Genomic DNA, 20,024 nt, shown 5'->3' with positions numbered 1-20,024 from the left:
TCAAGTACACCAAGTATGACTGCATATCTGTAGTCGTTATTTTTTCAGCCTAATCTGAATTTCCTGGCAATAAAGCCTTAAACGCCATAGGGAGGCTAACTTGCAGAGGTTTGCTCTGCCTTGCTGCAGTTGTACACACACTCAGATGATGCCGTCTCAAATGATTTAGCATTGGATGTGTTTCCAGCAACATACCCGAATTCGGTATAACAGAGCCAGCCAGAGACAGTCTTGGTCTTATCAACGACTCTGTGGTGTTTGTGGAATTTATTGGGAAACCAAAATGTTCCCAAACTGCCAATTATGACTGACTGTAACCAGCTTCAGCCATAACCAATTCACAGCGTCAATTAGCATAATATTTTCCGTGTTGAACATCTATTTGTGAATTAAGGTTCTACCTAAGTCAAGAAATGTATTCATTCGCTTTATGGTGCACCGCAAAACCCAAAAATGATGTAACCAAATAGCTCACAATGAATATGCGTACTGTTGCAGCCCCCATGGAAAGCAGGGACCCATCCTGTGCAAATCTGCACTACACCTTTCCTTCCCCTCTCCCCCCACTGACAAGTTTGACAGCAGAGCATTAGCATGAAATTCAGCCAAACATTCTAGTTAAAATCTGATAGTTTTGATTTCCTGGGACTAAATTCAGCCTATTTGTCATTTAAAGAAATATCCAGTGGATAAAATCAGATAAAAACACATGAATAATAGCTCATCAGCACAGTGGACACATTTGATTTACTTCTATATCTTCTCAATCTACTATACCTTCTCATTCTTCTATACCATCTCATTCTTCTATACCTTCTTCTCTATTTCTCAAAGAGGTGTTTGTGTGCAGTTTTATTTAAAAAGAGAATTTTTAGGAATAATGCTTCCTTCAGTGTTTGTACTTCTAAATGTCATTTACATATAATAAAGATCTCAACCAGATAACTGCAAAGTTTTGGTCTTACTGTTATTAAGTAAACAAATACGCCTTAGCCGGTCTGCACCTTCACTGGTGGCCCTTTCCGTGACGGAGTTTGGCACCCGTTTCAGTACAAGTTGATTAGTAAAAGCATTGACTAGAACCATAGAAATATTCCCAGTTTTCTGCTTTTTGTACAATGATTGTCATAACAATTTAGTGGAAAAGCACGCATGCCCAAAATGGCCGATACTGCAGAGTGTCTATCTCAGATGCAGACAGAGAATCATCCAAGGGAAAAAAAAAAAAAAACATTGAAAGAAATGTAAAAAACAGGAAATGTTGTGGTTGGTAAGAGTCACCCTGGGAATGCCCACATGAGTCATGCAAATGGAGGGAGCTCATCCCTCCGAGATCCCAGTGTCTCCAACTAACACATCTCCAGTCTTCACAGAATGTGAAATGCAAATACAAATGAGCCAGACAATTGCGGCATAATCAGCTGTATTCATTATACTTAATCATTCCTTCAAGGATCACACAGATGCCCTTAATACTTCTCTTAGAACACAATTACTTTCCCTCAAAAACACTTCTAGCTAAAATAATAATTAGCATTTTACTGTAATTGTGGTTTTATATTGGATTTCAACCTTGTTTTGAGGATTCATAGCAGTCATCATGTTGTTTAGTATCCATTCATCCAGAACATGAGGTTCAACCAATGGATGAACCCTCCTCTTCCTGACATAGACATTCCCAGGAAGGCTGAGAAGTTGGAACTCACTCTCCAGTCCCTTTCCTTAAAGATTGGGACCACCACCCCAGTCTGCCAATCCAGAGGCACTGTCCCTAACGTCCACACAATGTTGAAGAGGCGTGTAAGCTGAGACAGATGTCAGAGACGCAGAGCGAATCTCATCCATCACCAGAGCCTTACAACTGAAGAGTTTTTTTTTTTGTCCACCCCAGTCACCTCAGCCCCAGTGAGTGGCAAGTCCTCCTCTGAGTCTTCCAACTGTACTTCTTCCATGAGGTCATTTCAGCAGGATTCAGGAGGTCCTCAAAGTACTCCTTCCACCCCCCAATAAATCCCCAGTTGAGGTCAACAGCACTCCATCCCTGTTGTAAACATCGTCACCTAGCCCTGCTTCCCTCACCTGAGCTGCCTGATGGTTGTCCCTGGATGTCTTCGAGGCTGGCCAAAAGTAATTTCAATGTCCTCCGCAAACTTCTCCCATACTCGTGTCTTTACTTCTACAACTGCTAGGGCTGTACACCAGATAGCCTGCCAGCACCTGTGAGCTGCCTCCAGAGTCCCACAAGCTAACCAATCTCAGAAGGCCTCCTACTTCAGCCTGAATGCTGCCTTTATTGAGGGACTCTCTCACCAAGTTTGGGAGTTGCCACTGCGACATGCCCCAGCAACTTCAGAACATCAGCAGCAGATCCACCACAGAAATGGAAGCATGGAACATGGTTTATTTGGACTCAGTGTCTACAGTCTCCCACAGGATGCAAGAGAAGTTCTGCTGGAGGTGCGAGTTGAAGAATTCCCAGACAATTCCCAGACCAGGGCCTTTGCCAAACACTCCCAGAACACCCTGACTATATGTTTATGCATATGAATATTTGTTCTACCTGGTCTGTCCGGCATTCTTCCTCTTCCATCTGATTCATCTCGTCACCAGCTCAGCTCCTCTCTTCACTTGAGTATCCAAAACACGCAATCACAGACCTGCTGTGATCTAGAAAATTGATCATCAATCTACGGCCTAGGGTGCTCTGGTTCCAAGTGCACATATGAATACCCCTGTGCTCAGACATGGTGTTTGTAATGGACAAACCGTGATTAGCACAGAAGTCCAATCACAGAGCACTGGGCAGGCCATGCCTCCCATTCACACCCTTCCTTATACCACTCTACTCAAAATATCAAAAAGGCAGGATGCTCTAAACTGATGTTTGGTGTATAGGTACAGACAACAGTCAGAGTCTGTCCTATAACTTGAAGTTGAAGGGTAGGGGAGGTGAGCCTTTCATTCACCAGGGTGAACATCATGCTAGCACTGAATCTTGGAGCTATGAGTAGACCCACATTTGCCCAATGCCTCTCGCCCAGAGCAACTCCAGAGTGGAATAAAATCTAGCCCCTCTCTAGAAGTTTGGTTCCAGAGCCTGTGCTGTACGTTGAGATGAGCCCAACTCTTTGTAGATGGTATCTCTCTATCTCCCACAATAGCTCAGGCTCATTTCCCGCCAGACAAATTATATTTCATGTTCTTAAAGTCATGTAGATCTTTCAGGATTTGCCTGGCCAGGACCCATGGGTGGAGGCCCAACCACCGACTACTAACCGACGAGCTCCCAGCTCCAGGCCTGGATCCAGGGCGGGACCCCGGTTTCTCTAATTCAGGTGAGGTTTCTGGTTCCATGTTGTTTGCTGTCATCATAAAGGTTGTTCAAATCGTTCTTAGTCTGGCTGCTTACCAAGGACCATCTTGCCTTGGGGGACCCTACCAGGGGCAATTGCACTCCGACACCACACTTGTATGGACAAAAGTACTGGGACACCTGGCCATTACAACTACAGGAACTTTCATGACGTCCCATTCTAAATCCACAACCATCAATATGGAGTTGGTCCCCCCTTTGCAGCTATAACAGCTGCCACTCTTCAGGAAAGGCTTTCCTTAAGTGTGTCTGTGGGAATTTTTGCCCATCCACCCTAGAGAGCATTTGTGAGGTCAGGCATTGATGTTGAATGTGAAGGCCTGGGTCGCAATCTCCATCTAGTTCATCCCAAAGGTGTTTGATGGGGTTGAGGTCAAGGGCTCTGTGCAGACCAGTCAAGTTCTTCCACACCAAACTCATCCATTAGGCCACAGTTATGCTGGAACAGAAAAGGGCCTTCTCCAAACTGACCCCACAAAGCACAAAATTGTCCAAAATATCTTGGTATGCTGAGGCATTAAGAGTTCACTTCACTGGAACTAAGGGGTCTAGCCCAACCCATGAAAAACAACCCCATACTATTATCCCTCCTCCACTAAACTTCACAGTTGGCACAATCCACAGTCAGGCAGGTAACGTTTACACCACTCCATCTAAAGCTTGGCATTGCACTTGGTGATGTGATGCTGGCATGCAGTTGCCATGAAAGTCTACTCCATGAAGCTTCTGGTGCAAAATTTTGTGCTAGGGTTAATACCACAGGAAGTTTGAGTCAACAGAGCGTTGGAGAATTTTACACACTATGCCTCAGCACTCCCCAACTCCGCTCTATTACTCTACATGTCTGCCCCTTCATGGATGAGTGTCTGTTGTTCCTAAATGCTTCCACTTTGGAATAATACCACTTACAGTTGACCGTGGAATATCCAGCAGGGAAGAAATTTCACAAACTGGCTATGACAGTGCCACACTTGAATACACTGAACTCATCAGAACGACCCACTCTTTCACAAATGCTTGTAAACCTAACTGCATGGATAGATGCTTGAGGAAGGCATAAATATATAAATAGCTGGCACTGTTGGCACTAGTGGCAATGGGTCTGAATGAAACATCTGAAATCAATGATTAAAAGGTGAGTCTCAGTATTTTTGACCATATATTGTAGCTCCTAGGATCATTGAGGCATAGGAACTCCACCACCGCAGTAAGGTAGCAATTCATGGAGGGGTGATCTAGAATGCTTCCATTTATTTGAATTCTCACTCATGCATTTTTATTTAAATAGAACGAGACAGGTCATATGCCACAAACTCCATATCTAGAAGTATAGATCTTTGCTAATTTAAAACTGGGGCAGCACTTTGCTGCATGAGGAGGTAGGAAGTGTTGTTATGCATGAGCTTTGCAACTGAAACCAAGATAAGAAGGGTGAACATAACCAGGTTGCAGGAATAGTGCAGTATTATAACTCTGACGTTTAATTTCAATTGGAGTCTACATATGAAATTCATGCAAAATTATTTCATAAAACTGGCATAAATCTATCTATCCGTTCCCTAAATGCAATGAGCACAATGAGCATTTATGGAATTTTTAGTTTATGTAAACACCAACTTCAGTCTTACTCATGAATATATAAAACTCAGTAAACATTTGTGTCACAAGATATTCTTTTTGATTTTATTTCCTGCGTTAAGTAGGTTACTTCAAAAGTGTGCAGCTATGCATGTTTCTGAAGAATGCTCACAGCTGGCACCCAAAAGTTCAGGATGTGGATATAAAACTGTTTATTTGGCCTTCGTGCTTCCAAGGAATTTTTTTTTTTGGTATTTCATATTGACTGGGTTTTATTGCCACCTCCCCCCCCCCCCAAAAAAAAATAAATAAATAAAAAATCTGTTATTAAAATAACAGAGTTTTTACTAGCTTTTTATGGTGTGTATTAAGTTGTTGGTTACAATTTCAAATACATTTCAGTTAAGACAGAAGGCTAAAATATATTAATAAAATAATATATTTAACACTGAAAATATTCTAATAATCTATTTATAAAGTCTGTTACATATTAGTGTCAGTCTTCACAACACACCATAAATACTCTTGCAGTGATGAAGAGGAAGCAGAAGCTGACTAGAACCAAACTTATGGGCTGGACCACACTCAGGAATGTAGTAACAGTGGATTAAAAAATACACTAAATTAAGATGCTTAAAGAAGAACAATGTGTTAGAAAAAAAAGTGCTTTATCTGCCATGGAATAATCTTTTACAACATAGTGCATAGCCTTCTTAAGCTTTAAATTTTTAAATTAAACACCAAAGTCAAATTGCAACACCCCTCCCTTCCCTGGTTGTTGGTAACATCCAGCCAACTCTTCTCTCTGTGTGGTTTGAAAACAGTCTTCCAAGAGGAAGTCCTCAATCTGCGTACGTCCTGTGGCTTTCTGGGGTCATTCCCGCTCACTTCTATTAATGTGTGTGTGTATGGAAGGGCAGCAGACGTGGACATGTGTTTGTTATTGGGGAAAAGCCCCATGGAAGAGGCAGACCTCCATACTCATGCAAATCACACACGCTGCTTCCAGTAACATACCACATACGGGCCCACAGGGCTGCTACGGCCGCATGCTCTGCGTAATCCATCCATTCATCCATCTCCTTATTCAGACCAGCTTTCTGAATCCAAAAACATGTAGAAGCCCATGACAAACAAAAACTTCTAACGCTTTTTTTAGCTGACTAATATTTTTTAATAAAAATATAGATTCCTATGTACCAATTTCCTGATTAGTTTGCGCGATTAATTTGTTGTTGATCAACTAGCTGTGAATGTGGGTTTGTAAATTTACAAACGTGAATTATACAAATAAGTACAGGTATAGATATTGTACTACACATTATCAATTCTGTTTTAATATTCTTAAAGAAAAAAAAAAGTTTTTTTTAGAAAAGAAATACACTGTTTTTAGAAAAGTAACAGTCCAGAAGTAAGTTTGCCGTACAAGTGATGACCTCAACTGAACTTCTCCCAGAAACCACAGAATGGAAGGTATTATAGCACACTCCGGAACCTGAATTATAGATATATAAATATATAAATAGCTGGCACTGTTGGCACACAGGGGCTGTTAGTTCTAAACAAATAAAGCAACTGCTTCAAATGTTAACACATCACAACACAGAAGGTTTTAATTAATATGCGGTAAGATGCACAGCAGAACCAGGATAAAGTGAGCACGCATCTTCAGACAAAGGCATCAGAACATGTTCTGAAAATACACGTATTGAGAATAATCCCAAAAAGCCCCAAATTCATTCAAACTGAACTCACGTGGTATATCCGATCCCTTTGTTTTTTGGACTGTTCTCCGTTTTTCTGGATGGAGAATCACATAGTATACTATACTTGAACAATAACACATACACATATCAAACACACGCAAATGATCATTAAGTGTTTTCAGAGAGAACATAGAAAATGACACTGGAATTCTACATTTAATATAAACAATAAGCTCCCCTTTTTCAGAGCCTTGTATGCACTCAGATGTGTTAACATTAATCTTCTTGTTACATTTTCATTCCACATTAAAAGGTAACATAGATGAAGGTACCATTTGCCAACAGTTTGCTGAAGTAAAGATCAAATAACTGCACTTATTTTACCTTATTCTGAATTCATCTTTTCAAGAGAAAAATTGTGAAGCATTGTTTATTTAATCTGGGGTCTCCTTAATGGATTCTTTATTGGCGAGGCTTGAAGAAAAGCCATAATTTCTCACAGACATTAGTGCATCGTTTTACAAGTGCAAACTAAGTCATAAACCCCGTACAGCTGGCATATTGCACAACACGTATTTAAAGAGCTTACAAGCTCTTCAACTAGGTCAATGGAAAAAACTGTGGGAGTGTGGTCTTCATTTGTGGTATTAAACCCTGCTATATTCATGAGTGTGTCGTAAAGCGATTCCCACAAATAACTGTATACGATGCAATTGTTTACAAAGAACTGTATTCGAAAACATTTAATCACAGTAACTAAAACAGTATTCTTTTTTTCATTTCAATGTTAGAAATATATGTGCATGCCATATATGGACCACTAACTCCTTTTTGTACAAGTCATGACAAAAGCATGCATTTCAATATAAATGGAAAAGCATATTGTTTATTGAGAATATTATCACATGGTGATTCTGAGGACCAATAAAATGTTTCTGTGTTTTTCTCCATAGCTCTATTTTTAGTAAGTTAGCCCATATACTCTATAGTCAATAGGAGTAATTTCCTTTGTTATCTGGTTGTTTGTTTGTCTGGCTTGTCTGAAAACATCTTCAAACTGCAGATGTTGGATAGGGTTTGTAATATCTTGGTGGAGAAAGGAATAAAGCTCTCGGGACCACGTTGCAACTTTCGAAAAACCTTTAATAGCCAAAACTGAACTCTCACAGCCCGTTACCAAAGGGTCTTACACCAATCACCTCACAGACTGAAAGGCGGGGCTACTTGGCTCCCAGAACAATCACATCACTGTGATAAGAAGAAAACCCATTAAACCCTGTCTATTACATTTTATAAAGCTGAATTGATCTATGGCCCTGTTTACACTCGATTGGATCACAAGTGGACAGCTGAGGCACATCACCATTGATACTTGTATCTACCAGGCGTCTCCAAGGTGGACAGCTGACCACTTGTGTTCAGATTCCCCACATGACTCCTTGCCGGAGACGTATCAGCACACATTAGCAGTTACACTACAAAAGACGTGGTCAAACGCTTCCCAGACCACCTCGGCAAGTGGTTTTAGGGTTCGGATCACAATGCGTCCTGGTGACCGTATGTATTTAGTGTTCACTTGTGATCCGGTTTCCTTTTAAAACCAAATGTAAACAGAGCCTATGACAATGGGATCTGCCGTCCAGAAGTAATACCTGTATAGCCTAAACCCATTTCTGAAAATGTCACATTTAGTAATAGTATACATATGTGCATTCATTTTTAGAATTTTCATTTGTGTTATTAATTTATAAATGAAATAGTCTGAATGGTGTTATTACCTTATAATAGTCTAAAATGATGTACGTAACAATGGAAATGGAACTGGCAGCGGTTGAAACAACGTGAAATGGAGACAGCGGTAGATGTGAGGCCTTCACAATGGTGGTCTCCTGTCTTTCTGGTAGTCAGACCAGCCATTTGCGGAAAAAGACTCTATAAACATTGGTCAAGATTTGGTGCCTGCTGCACCGCATTGTGGAGACTATGGGCCGGTTTAAAACAAATCAGGGTGGAGTACTGGAAAACATGTTGGTGGAAGACCTGCTTTGTAACTGAACAGGAACATCTTGACCTTTACAGCATTTTGTTTACATTATGTTAGAAGGAATATGGAGAGACCACAGAGAGCCACTGCTGAGCTGGGCGGCAACACCAGTGAGTCATTGGGGATCTTGCCTCTTAAGGCCATGAGTGATGCCTGATGGCATCTCAGCCAGGTTATGTGTCTCCTCTCTAGAAAAGTATTTCTAGGACTGCACCTTCATAGTGAATATACCACCGCAGGTCTGAGCAGAATTTATAGGCAAATATAACCATCAGTTATTACTTTAAGTGAACGGGTCAGATATTAATCCCAAGAATCATGAATCAAACTGTACAGATGTGGCATTTTCCAGGAGTTGCATCATTAGTAATGTCCTTGTTTATTTCTAATAAGCCTGTGAACCATTGAAACTGAACCATTTTATTGTCTTTAAAATGAACGTAAAATATAAAAATAAAAGTGTTTTGTAATTTATTATGCATGCCATCAGTTTTACAGGGATTAAATGTGGCTTCTCATTGATACAGAATTTATGTCAATGATAATATACTATACTGGATATAATCATATAACTGTTATGTATTTGCTGCTCCACTTTGACCATTTAAGTGTCTGAAGATCTGTTTTTTTTAGATTACCACAATTGCTTTAGATATGCCTTTATGCAATATTTGGTTATGTGGAAACCGCATTGTGAAAGTGACCTGACTGCATGCTGGTCAGAGGTCTGCTTGAGGCTCCTGGGCACATTACATTATGTATAGACGGCAGTACTGACTATGCAGACTAGACACATTATTCAGGATACTTCAAACCACAGTATGGTTTAGGCTTTGTCCTCTGGTGCTTGTAAATGAAGTCACGGGGTTTGTTTCGCAGAATGTTTTTGGAACACTGTAGCTATTTGTATTGCTGTTGCTTTTGTTTTATAAACCCTCCGTTTCATTCCTCAAGAGCATGACTTCTGTGAATGCTTGGAAAGGTTTCAAATGGTACATTGCAATATTTGTAGACCTTAGATAAGAAAACAATATGACAAATTGTTATTCACTAAAGCTTGTAAGAGTTGACTTTAATGTGGTACTTTTTACTCAGGTAATACACAAAGAATTAGCAGTATGGCATACAAGCAAAGTACTTTTCTTCAAAATAAAAACAGTCCAGTGTACAGTAATCATGATCCTCCTGGAACATGAGGCAGGGAGAGCCAACCAGTATGATTTTAAGACAGATGGACTTTGTCATAAAGAGGCTCCACATTGCAGACGTTTTTAATTACCAGCCAGCAGACCCCTCCACTGAGCCAACCCAGTGCAGAGGAAGTACACTGTAGTACACTGTAACGCCAGGATCGCACCAGTGTAGTGTGACAAGCCGCGAGGAAAGGACGTACATATTTTAGTATATGCCCATAGTATCTAACTCTGCATTAATAATTCTCTCATGCAGACGTAGATTATCTTTCTGCCAGACCAAAGAAAGCAAATATTATTCACGACTCACACTTTTGCAGGTTCTATGGAGAGACACATCAGGTAGAAACTGAGAAATATTTTATAACAAAAAAAATCTTCCAGCAAATCAAAACATGCTGTATTCAGCATGTCAAGCCCAGGTGCAACTAGTTTAAATACACGCCTGTCACAGGCATAGCATGTACACACATAAAGCACAGGAGGAGTTTGGACCCTGAAGGACTGACTCAGCACTGCTACACACTAAGCCACTCTGTTGCCCTAGACCAGTGGTTCTCAATCCTGTTCCTGCCGCTACCCCCCGCCAGAATGTTTTCATTCCAACCCTACCTTAATCAGGCTTATATGGTCCTTAATAGCCTAATAATGAATATATAAATATCTTACAAAGAGGCAAAGTTTGTACCTTTCATTACGTCTACGCTGCCACGGTTTTGCAGATGTCTTCTGCCATCTCATCTTTTCTCAGTACTCCCTAAGCATGCGGGTTATGCTATGACCTAATTCTTGGGGAACTACACAAGGGGAAATTCCCTTAAGTAATGTTATCTGCTGGGTATCAGATGCAATCTTTAGTGAAGATGTCAGTCTTTGATAAAAGTTTGGTTTACACACACACACACACACACACACACACACACATTGTATAGGCACATGCACACATTAAATAAAGGTACTGTAGAAAAGTTGATGTGCTTTCATTTTATTTTCATGGTAAAATAAAACAGAAATGGTTTCCAAATGGTTTTTAAACCTGACCTAATAAAAAATGGCATAGAGTCAGTTTTTCTGTTTCTGCAGAGATTAAAATGATTCAGCAAGCCCTCGCCATAAACCCTGAAGCACAAAGAAACTGCCCTAGCATATCATGGTTTGGAGCAACTTTTCTTTACACATTTTTACAATACTCTGGAGAAGAATTTTTTTCCGTGCCTACTTCCTGTTCTCTACATCAGAATATAAACAGTAAAGACATCGACTTTCCAGCACATTCTCTCTGTGTAAATGCCTGTGACTGATTATTAGATGGGGACCTGAGGTGATAACTATCAGTCAATGTGCTATACAGCCAGGGGCGGATTAAGGTGTACAGAGGCCCCTAGGCTACAGTAGTCTGTGGGGCCCCCTCCGCGCCAATGGGGGCCCCCTTGCAGGCTGGCACATGCGGGGCCCCTAGGTTTAAGCCATATCTAGCCTGTGCGTTAATCCGCCCCTGCATACAGCTCAGGGCTTTTATCAGTGGCTGCGCAAAATAAAAATAATTGGAAAAATTAATACAGAATCAATGGCAGACACATATACAGGTGGGAAAATTACAGGCTTGAACCAGCCTCCTACCCAAAATTAGTTGGAACCTCACCTAGGTGGCAAAATCTACCAAGGCGAACCTATGCCGTACACCCATGACATTAATTTATGGCTACTGGTCTGGTCAGTGCCAATCCCTTTACCTGCCTCTGAACCTGCATCTCTGCAGATGCTCCAGTTACTCGGCGTACTGAGGTAGGCAAGACACAGCAGGAGGCATATAGCTCGCTAGCCATGTTGACCTGGAGTGCGTCCAGGTTTTAAAAATGTGGATGAATTATGTTAACGATATTGTCACGCCCGGCTCGTCAGTTCCTCGTGTGTGTCACGCCCCCCTCGTTACCTTGTGTTAATTTCCGATTGTGATCACCTGTTGCCTGTTATTTCGGCTTGTTTCATGTATATTAGTCCACGTCTTCCTTAGTTGGGTGTCCGTCATTGATGTTCTGTGCTTTGCTGTCTGCCCCGTTTCCCCAAATAAACCCTCTTTTTCCGCAATCCTGCCTGCTGGCCTCGTCCCTCGCCGCTTCCTGCCTGCACGATCGCCGCGATCACAACAGATATCGCTTGATAAATGATTTTCTTTCTGGTTCATTTACCAGGCAGGATCTGTACATTAAATTTAAACCCAAGTTTAATGTAGTAGGACAAAACCGAAGGGGTCTAATAATTTTCTTTTAAAAATAATAAAAACATAATTTCTTGCATTTTCTGGCTATGACCATCAGCAGTTTCAGCATTATTTCAACCTTATCTAGCCGAGTTCTTAACCCTGTGAGAAGTCATGGGAAAATAATTATACGAGACCGGAGAGGAGCTCAGGGAAATGCTCTCCTGTGTCAATATAGGAAAGCTGTTTAAACATGTTCACTAGAGTAGGACAAATATGGGAATTATTGGAAAAAGCTTCATAAAACCGTACAGAAATAAAATGCACTCAGTTTTTGCTTCTTATTCAAAGCTTCTCTTTTACTTAATATGGCTGCAGCCTGCCATACTTTTTACAGCAATTAGTTTTTTTTATTAAACCAAGAGGATATTTGCATCGCACGTAACTTAAACAACCTTCACTACAATTAACATCGCCATCTACAGACGACTCAGTATACATCTAAACTCGATTAACAATACTATGTACATACATATGTAGTTGTTGTACTAAATATAAACTGTATTCCAACAGGTATAAATGTGACAGATGTTGAGATGACAAAGAACCAGCTTTCTACTATATGTAATATAAATTTAAGTTAAAAATTTACGTTTTATATAATTTATAGTTCAAATTCCCTTTAATCTCTCTTTACTTATTTCATATAATTTTTCAGAGCACATTCTGTTTAAATTCCATGTGTAAGGAGAGAAATCCTGCTACTGACAGTAATGCCAGAAAAACACAATAGTGGACTGTGAACCATACAAAAGTGATACTTGAATATCCATGTTTTCCTTCAGGTTTTCTATACGTCTGGTTTGATGTTGACTTATACATTTAAGGATATATAATATCCTTCATGTAGGAAGAGTAACAATATGATATTACAGAAACCTCCACATAACAAGATAATTACTGCTGTCTGCTTCATCTGTTGCAGAGCAATATGAATGAATATAAATGAATATGAATGCATCTCATCATTTACATTTAGCCTTGTGTCAGATTTCACTGCGGGCAATAGCAAGGAGGTTTTAAGGTGAGATTTGAAAACTGAGAGTGACATTCAGCAGAAGGGAATTCCACAGATGGGGCAGCCGTAGAGAATGCTTGGTCACCACGGACCCCAGACGAGGAAGATCATTGAGCAAAAGAAGGTTGATTTAGTAAGAGAAGACCAGACAGATGGGATGGAGCAGTATTGTTCAGAGTCTTGTAAGTGAGAAGCAGGATATTCTAGATGAAATGGATTAAAAATTTCATAGAGCCCAGTGATGGTCATGGAGAATAATTTGATGCTGGGCCTAGGTATGGCTCGGGAGGCAGTTGGTGAAGTTCTGGACCATTTGGAGCCAGTAGAATGATTTGGAGGGGATGCCTATGTGGAAGAAATTGTACTATTCACGGCGACTGGGGATGAAAGACGAGGATAAGACATTCAGCGACTGGTTGGGAAAAGGTAGGTTTTGAAATGTAGGTAAGAGAGGCGCTGAACCATGATCAATGTGGAGCAATATCGAACCAGTTTGTAGAGGAGGTGGTCCCAAGCAATTAGAGGAAGCAGGACAAAGACATCTGATTGGTTGGTCCTGCCTCCTCTAGTAGCTTGGACCCATCTCCTCTACAATCTGATTGGTTATCTTTCTGAAACAAGCATTTTTCTTTCTGCCCTCAGAACATTTTGGTGGGTGAGTATATATAAAAAGAAAGAAAAACAGCCTGAGAACTGAACCTTGGGGAATCCCATGAGTGACTGCGAAGAAAGGTGAGGAGTAGCCTGAATTGGGGGTGAACTGTTTATTGTCAGACAGGATCAGATAGGATGTAAGTCAATTCTTGTAGTGTCCTCAACACCCAAATATAATTAAGTAGTAATGTCAGTAATGTCAAGATTTTGAGGATGTGATTTGTCATCTCGATTTTCATCAGCACTCCTTGGAAGTCCCCCAGTAACATTAAAATAAACTGCTGGGTATCAGATGCAATCTTCGGTGTGACTTGTAGATAAAAGTTCAGTGCTTTAACAAAATTCCTATTAATAGCATAGTGAAAGCATTATGAGTCCGATAGACCCAATACATGGATATAACTCACTGTTAGACTGTAGATGCACTTCTAGATAGACTACTCTTCTGTCTTCCAGGCAGGATGTAAGCCAGTCCAGGCCAATGCCCTCAATGCCCAGATCATGTCCTGAGGGAAGCTGTATCAAAGGCTGCTCTCAGGTCAAGAAGAATGAGGATGTTAAGAGTTCTGTGCTCTTTTTCCATGACATCAAATCTGTTGATCCACATACCTTTCCCCAGTCTATTTCTGCAGCCCTGTTTCCCCATCCTGTTACCTCCTCTCCTGAAATGTTTGCCTCTGAGCTCAGTGCTACATCATGTAGTTTCATTGTCCTCTTATTCATCCAGTGCATGCTTGAGGTTGCAGAGATTGTTTAAGAAGTCCAGACTCACCGTCCGTGACTCTATTGATTCTGCAACTCCTTTCTCCACTATAAACAGCTCTTGGGTTTCTACTGTTTCCAGTCATCCCTCCACCTCTGATACCACCACCCCTCTCCTACTGCCCCCAGCACCCCTACATTGCCTTTCTTCACACTCATAGATTCCATTCAACTGTCCAATATCATCCATTTAAGGCCACCATTTTCTCTCTCAATCTCCTCTTCTCCAACTCTATGTCCTGCTTGCCAGCCTTCTGCTCTCATCTGACTACTCTTTTCAATCATTCACTCTTTCAGATTGATTCCCTCCATCAACAGGATTGCTACTGTTACGGTCATCTAAAAAAATCTGGTCTCAACCCCAATAATTTCACTATCATGTTATTTCTACCATTATAAAACATTTGAGCACCAGCTAAGCCATTGCCCATCTCCAGTACAATCACCTGGTCAACTTGTTTCAGTCTGGCTTTTGTCCTCTCTGCAGCACCGAAACTGCCTTAGCTATAGTCTTCAATGATCTTCTCATTTATGTTGCCAAGCTTCAGTGAGAAGGAAAAAATCAGTATTATTTTCAGTAACCAGACCACATAAGATAGCTGAAGTATTAGCAAAGGAACTAATTTTCAAAGGAGTAATGAGAGACAGATGATAAGGGGCACAGGAGAAAGTGCATAGTTTCATTAAATTTATGCCTCAGTGTTAAGGGGGAAAACTCCTTTATACTGGTGCTCAGATGACAAATGAAATCGTCGTGGATATGTTCCGTCACGTTCCAGTCTAGATGCCCAGCCATGGAGCGGGAGAATCTGACTCCAGAGTCCCACTAATATATTTCCCTTGCTAGAAGGTCAAGCAGTACAGGAGCCTTCCCAACAGACAAGGAAGTAGTAGAAGATGTACAGTACAGTATAGCTATTTAGCTATGATTATAAAGTTAAAAGAGCATAATAGATTATTACACCAAAGAACATTTTTAATACATTCAATTGCGAATTGATCTAAAACCACCCAAGAGATAATTTACCCCCTTCCTTCAACCAGACTACAGGTTTGCTTTTATTCGCCATTGCATTGAGGTGTAATGTGCACCAGGATCTCTCGCTCACGGCAAAGCAAACAGCTGAAGAACTTTGTAATAGTACATTCATGGTCTTGGCCTGCAACAAAAGAAACATTTTTGTAATTTCTTTGCCGAAGAGTTAAGGCTGGTACATACTTGCCCACTTGAATGTTTATGACACATTTGATGTCATTGTGCGCCTGTGCGGACGAACGTCTGCTGTACTCTAGACACACTGCATACGATCGATTTACTACCGTCCACTTTAAAATACCAACATCGACGCGTTTGACGAGTTGGCGTAGTTTGCAAACCCTACAGACTATTTACAAGGTACTTAAATGGTTACATACATGTAAATGTGTCGATATGTGAGTGCAGACTTGTCTAATTGAAAATAATAATTTATATTATTATGATTATTAATAAAAATGTAAATACAACATGTTGCCCACATGTGCAAAGTACGCAGCTTGACGGAGAACTATAAACGTACATAAACGCAGAGCGGATACGCGGGTGTCGCGTTTGTGCTTAGAAGTATGAACCAGCCTTTAGGGTAGAGTTAGATGCAAAAAAGAATAGAACATATTTTTTATATTGCTTGGAAGCAACTCTGGATTTCCAGGAAAACTGTAAGCAACATAACTAAGCTGTGAGTGCAATAGCCTGGAGAAGCTGAAACTGGCCCAGCTGAGACTGAGCCAGACTCTGTCTTGGTTTTCATTTAGGTGCAGATATACTGCCTATGGCTAAGCAGCAGGAAAAATATTTGGGAGAACAAAACCAGCTGCAAACCTAAGCAAGTTAAGATAGTTTGCCAAGTCATGTTGAGTATGTTTCCCGGTGAAATATGGGAAAGTAACAGAAACACAAACTGCTGTCCATAAGATGGAGATGATAAACTTCAGATTTGGAAACTTGTCTCAACATAACATCCAGTAACAACAGTAGCTGTGGTGGAACAGTGAAATATCATAGTTCATCTCTGTCTGCCATTTTGGGTGCCTGCTAAAATATATGATTCTTAAATTTTAGCTATCCAATCTTGAAAAACAAATTCAGAGGAAAAAAGTTTTTCGGTCTCATATGGTTCTTTTCCACTGGCATACAGGAACCAGGCTGTACCCGACCTGCGCCGCGAAGAGACATTAGTTACGGTGTGGTTTCAGCTCACTTCAATTTTCCACTACAGAAGGGCTGGCTTAGTAAAAGCCTTGCTGGGTTTGGAGAACGGCAGTGATGACGCTTGTTTACTGTTCACACGGTGTACATCATGACTTACTATGTGCTCATTTCCACTAGCACTGTGAGAATCGGCATCTTATGTTAGCATCAAACACTAATGGTATTAGTATTAGCTTCTGTAAATTTGCATTATGAATCTATTCCATTCAACCATTCTCTAGATCTTTTTTAAGTAGGAGCTTGGATATTTTCAAGTTCCGAGTTATCGAGAATGTATCAATATATTGTGATATGCGATACTACTAATAATTAATAATTTGCCCCTTTTTCTTTCATATCCACATAGATCACCGGTATCTCAGTCTATTTCAATCAATGCGATGGTGGTAATGCAACCTGCTTGCCTTAGTCTAGGTTACTCATGAGATATTTTTAGACCACTTAACAACAGAATAATAAAATTATTAACATGTTATTGCTATTAATGACTGTCATCAAGCACCTTTTTTCTCTGAGCATCCTTCACCAGCTGTACAGTTTCTTCTGCTCCTGGACCTTCACTGTAGTACCTCTCTATAGCACATCATTCAATATCATATGTTCCACAATCCATTCAGCCCACTGAGAACTGGGAATACGACGTGACCTTCCAGTGAGAAAGCTGGTCACTTGGATAAAAACAATAAAGAAACTGCTGAATGACAGGCTGCTCTGTTGTAGTGTGAATCAGACTCATCCACACCCATTACAAAACAAAGACCTTCTCCACATATAAGTACATCATCCCTATTGTGTTATGTCTTTTTAAGTACATAAAAAGCCAGTTCCTCTTATGAACTTTGGAGGCACTCTGTGCCTTGAGTCATACTGACAGGGGGTGCTGGAAATGGCCAGGGCAGTTGTGTTTGGAAAGGGCTGAGACAAGGAGGAAGCTGGACCAGGCACCTCAGGAAGTCAATACAAAGGCGTCGCCATGCAAACAGAAACCAAGGAGAAGATGAATCGGTCTGCTGGAATCTACTTCACTGGAATAACAAACCTTAATACTCACAAAACCACATCAAGACCCCAACTTTCCATCTAAACCTTCATCTGTAAGCCAGCAACATTTAGGTTGGAGCACTTCATTACTTTGCCTGGAGTTGGTCCAGACCATTTCCTGTGAACCGCACTGAAACTGAAATTTCGGTTGGGATATTAAGTGTGAGTCTTTGGGAGTATGAAGTATGCTTCTTTTAGGGGATACAGGAGATTTGTTAAACTGTTATGTGGCATCTAGTTTTCCACCTGATTAGAAAAGTAATCTTCTGGTTCCCTTGTAATGTGAAAACTGCTTCAGTAAACATTTCACCGCCCGCCACAGAAACTGTGATGTTATCAATGCCATTAGTTACGTTTCTCACAATAGAAATTACTATTATCATGCTTTTCCTGGTTTTGTCTCCTGTCTGCAAACTCACCACCAGTTCCTGGACTATCAAACAGTAATTATCAACATATGATAGTTACCCAAGTACACTTCATTGAAAGTATAACTACCCCCATGCACCCTCAGAATAACATCCTTGGACTATGCAATTTGCATGAATTAAATGTCTCTTTCATGCCCAGAGGTGCTGCAGTGCAACAGACCAGTGCACTCAGAAATAACGTGTGGATCCTGCACGTTTACTAAACATTAACATTTAAAGTCAGGAATGAAATGCTGGTGTAGGCATACCTGCTGGATATTCAGAAAGGCACCAACAAGAGAAGCTTAATTTTTCTGCCTAAATCCAGCAATCTACCCCAATGTTATCGACATCGTCAATATAGCAGGTATACTTAGACAAGCAGAGAAACAAGCAATATTAACACAAAGCCCAGTAGCCAAGATAAGCATTTTTGAGTGGCCAGAACCACGTATTCATCATCCCCACATTATACTGTCACTCTGCATGTCTTACATGAAGATTTTTCTGAGAATTATCCATGTCCTGACTGCACCTTGCCTTGCTAGTAAGCAAAGTAACCTACTTTTATTTCATTTGAATTCTGTTAATATGGTTATTGGGAAAAAAAACCCTTTTCAAATCGTCTTTTCTTTAATTTTTATTTCCCTTCCATTAAACCATATATATATATTGTATTAGTACATGAAATTTGTTAAATTGGTCTTCCTTATATTGACTAATAAACGAAACGATCGTGTCATTCCTACCTCCATTGTCTGATGACTTTCACTTGTAGAGGATGAGGCAATATTTAATATTTTACACCCTATATTATTTATCATGAACCCTTACTTGCTATGTGGCTTTGTGAAAGTAAACTGAACTCATTAAGCTATGAGCAAAGCAGCAGCTGGAGCAGTTCAGACTCACTCAATTGTTTTTTTGTTTTTTTTTGAGGAATCTTATAGTTGATATTCTGCCAGCATGTTTCCAAAGGACAATATGGCGATCTTCTGTCTCCATCACTGAGGCTTCCACACCTCGAATGCTCTGCCCATTGTGTGAGCCATGAACTCTGGGAAGCACCATGAACTCAGTTTACCCCACAGTGCAGACAGAGCAGCAGCCCACTGGCAAGTCATGAAGGGACGTCTCTGTGTATTTCTGCTCCTACAGCTCAGTCCCCAAAACAATACTCTTGTATGTGATGGGAATGATGAGAAGATAATGAAGATGGGACTCATCCCTGCACCATCCCAGCATTCTGTACTGAGCAAAGGGCTGAAGGAATTTATTTCAATAGCACAAACTGAAGACGGGTTGTGTAGCAGAAAAAAAAAGAGGCTTGAAATTAATATCTGGTACATTATACTTTGATCCTCAGCTCTTCAGACAATTGTGCATTTTTAGGACTGTGATAAAGTCCTTTAGCAAGGGCATTGTTGTTGATTACTGATTTCTTTCACTTATAGTAGACAGATTTGTGTGAGCTAATTAGTCTTAAACATATTATCTCTGCACTGAATCAGCACAGCTGTCAGCTGCGTTTCTTGTCTTTTATAAAGTAATTCTGTTTATTGCTCCTGGGAGGGAGACTGCAGTATGTAATAACACAATAGTCTAGAAAATGTATTGTTATCATTGTGGGGGTTCTAAGAGTTTAAACATCAGACTGGCAATGCCTCGCTATCCTCTGCGTTCAAATGCTTCATGTTAACAGCACCGATTTTGTGGAAAATGAGAGCCCTGTCA

The 20,024-nt window shown here is 40.5% G+C and overlaps 1 long non-coding RNA gene across 1 annotated transcript; it reads left to right on the top strand.

The window, feature by feature from the left end:
* The first annotated feature begins 13,453 nt into the window (after nt 1–13,453).
* LOC111852780 (uncharacterized) lies at nt 13,454–14,019 on the top strand. Its single transcript, XR_002840317.2, has 2 exons — nt 13,454–13,598; nt 13,815–14,019. It is a non-coding gene; the product is annotated as an uncharacterized lncRNA (long non-coding RNA).
* The last annotated feature ends 6,005 nt before the right edge of the window (nt 14,020–20,024 follow it).

Source organism: Paramormyrops kingsleyae, chromosome 16 (assembly GCF_048594095.1).
Source record: "Paramormyrops kingsleyae isolate MSU_618 chromosome 16, PKINGS_0.4, whole genome shotgun sequence".
In the NCBI taxonomy this organism is placed as follows: domain Eukaryota; kingdom Metazoa; phylum Chordata; class Actinopteri; order Osteoglossiformes; family Mormyridae; genus Paramormyrops; species Paramormyrops kingsleyae.
This window is presented reverse-complemented; position numbering and strand designations above follow the sequence as displayed.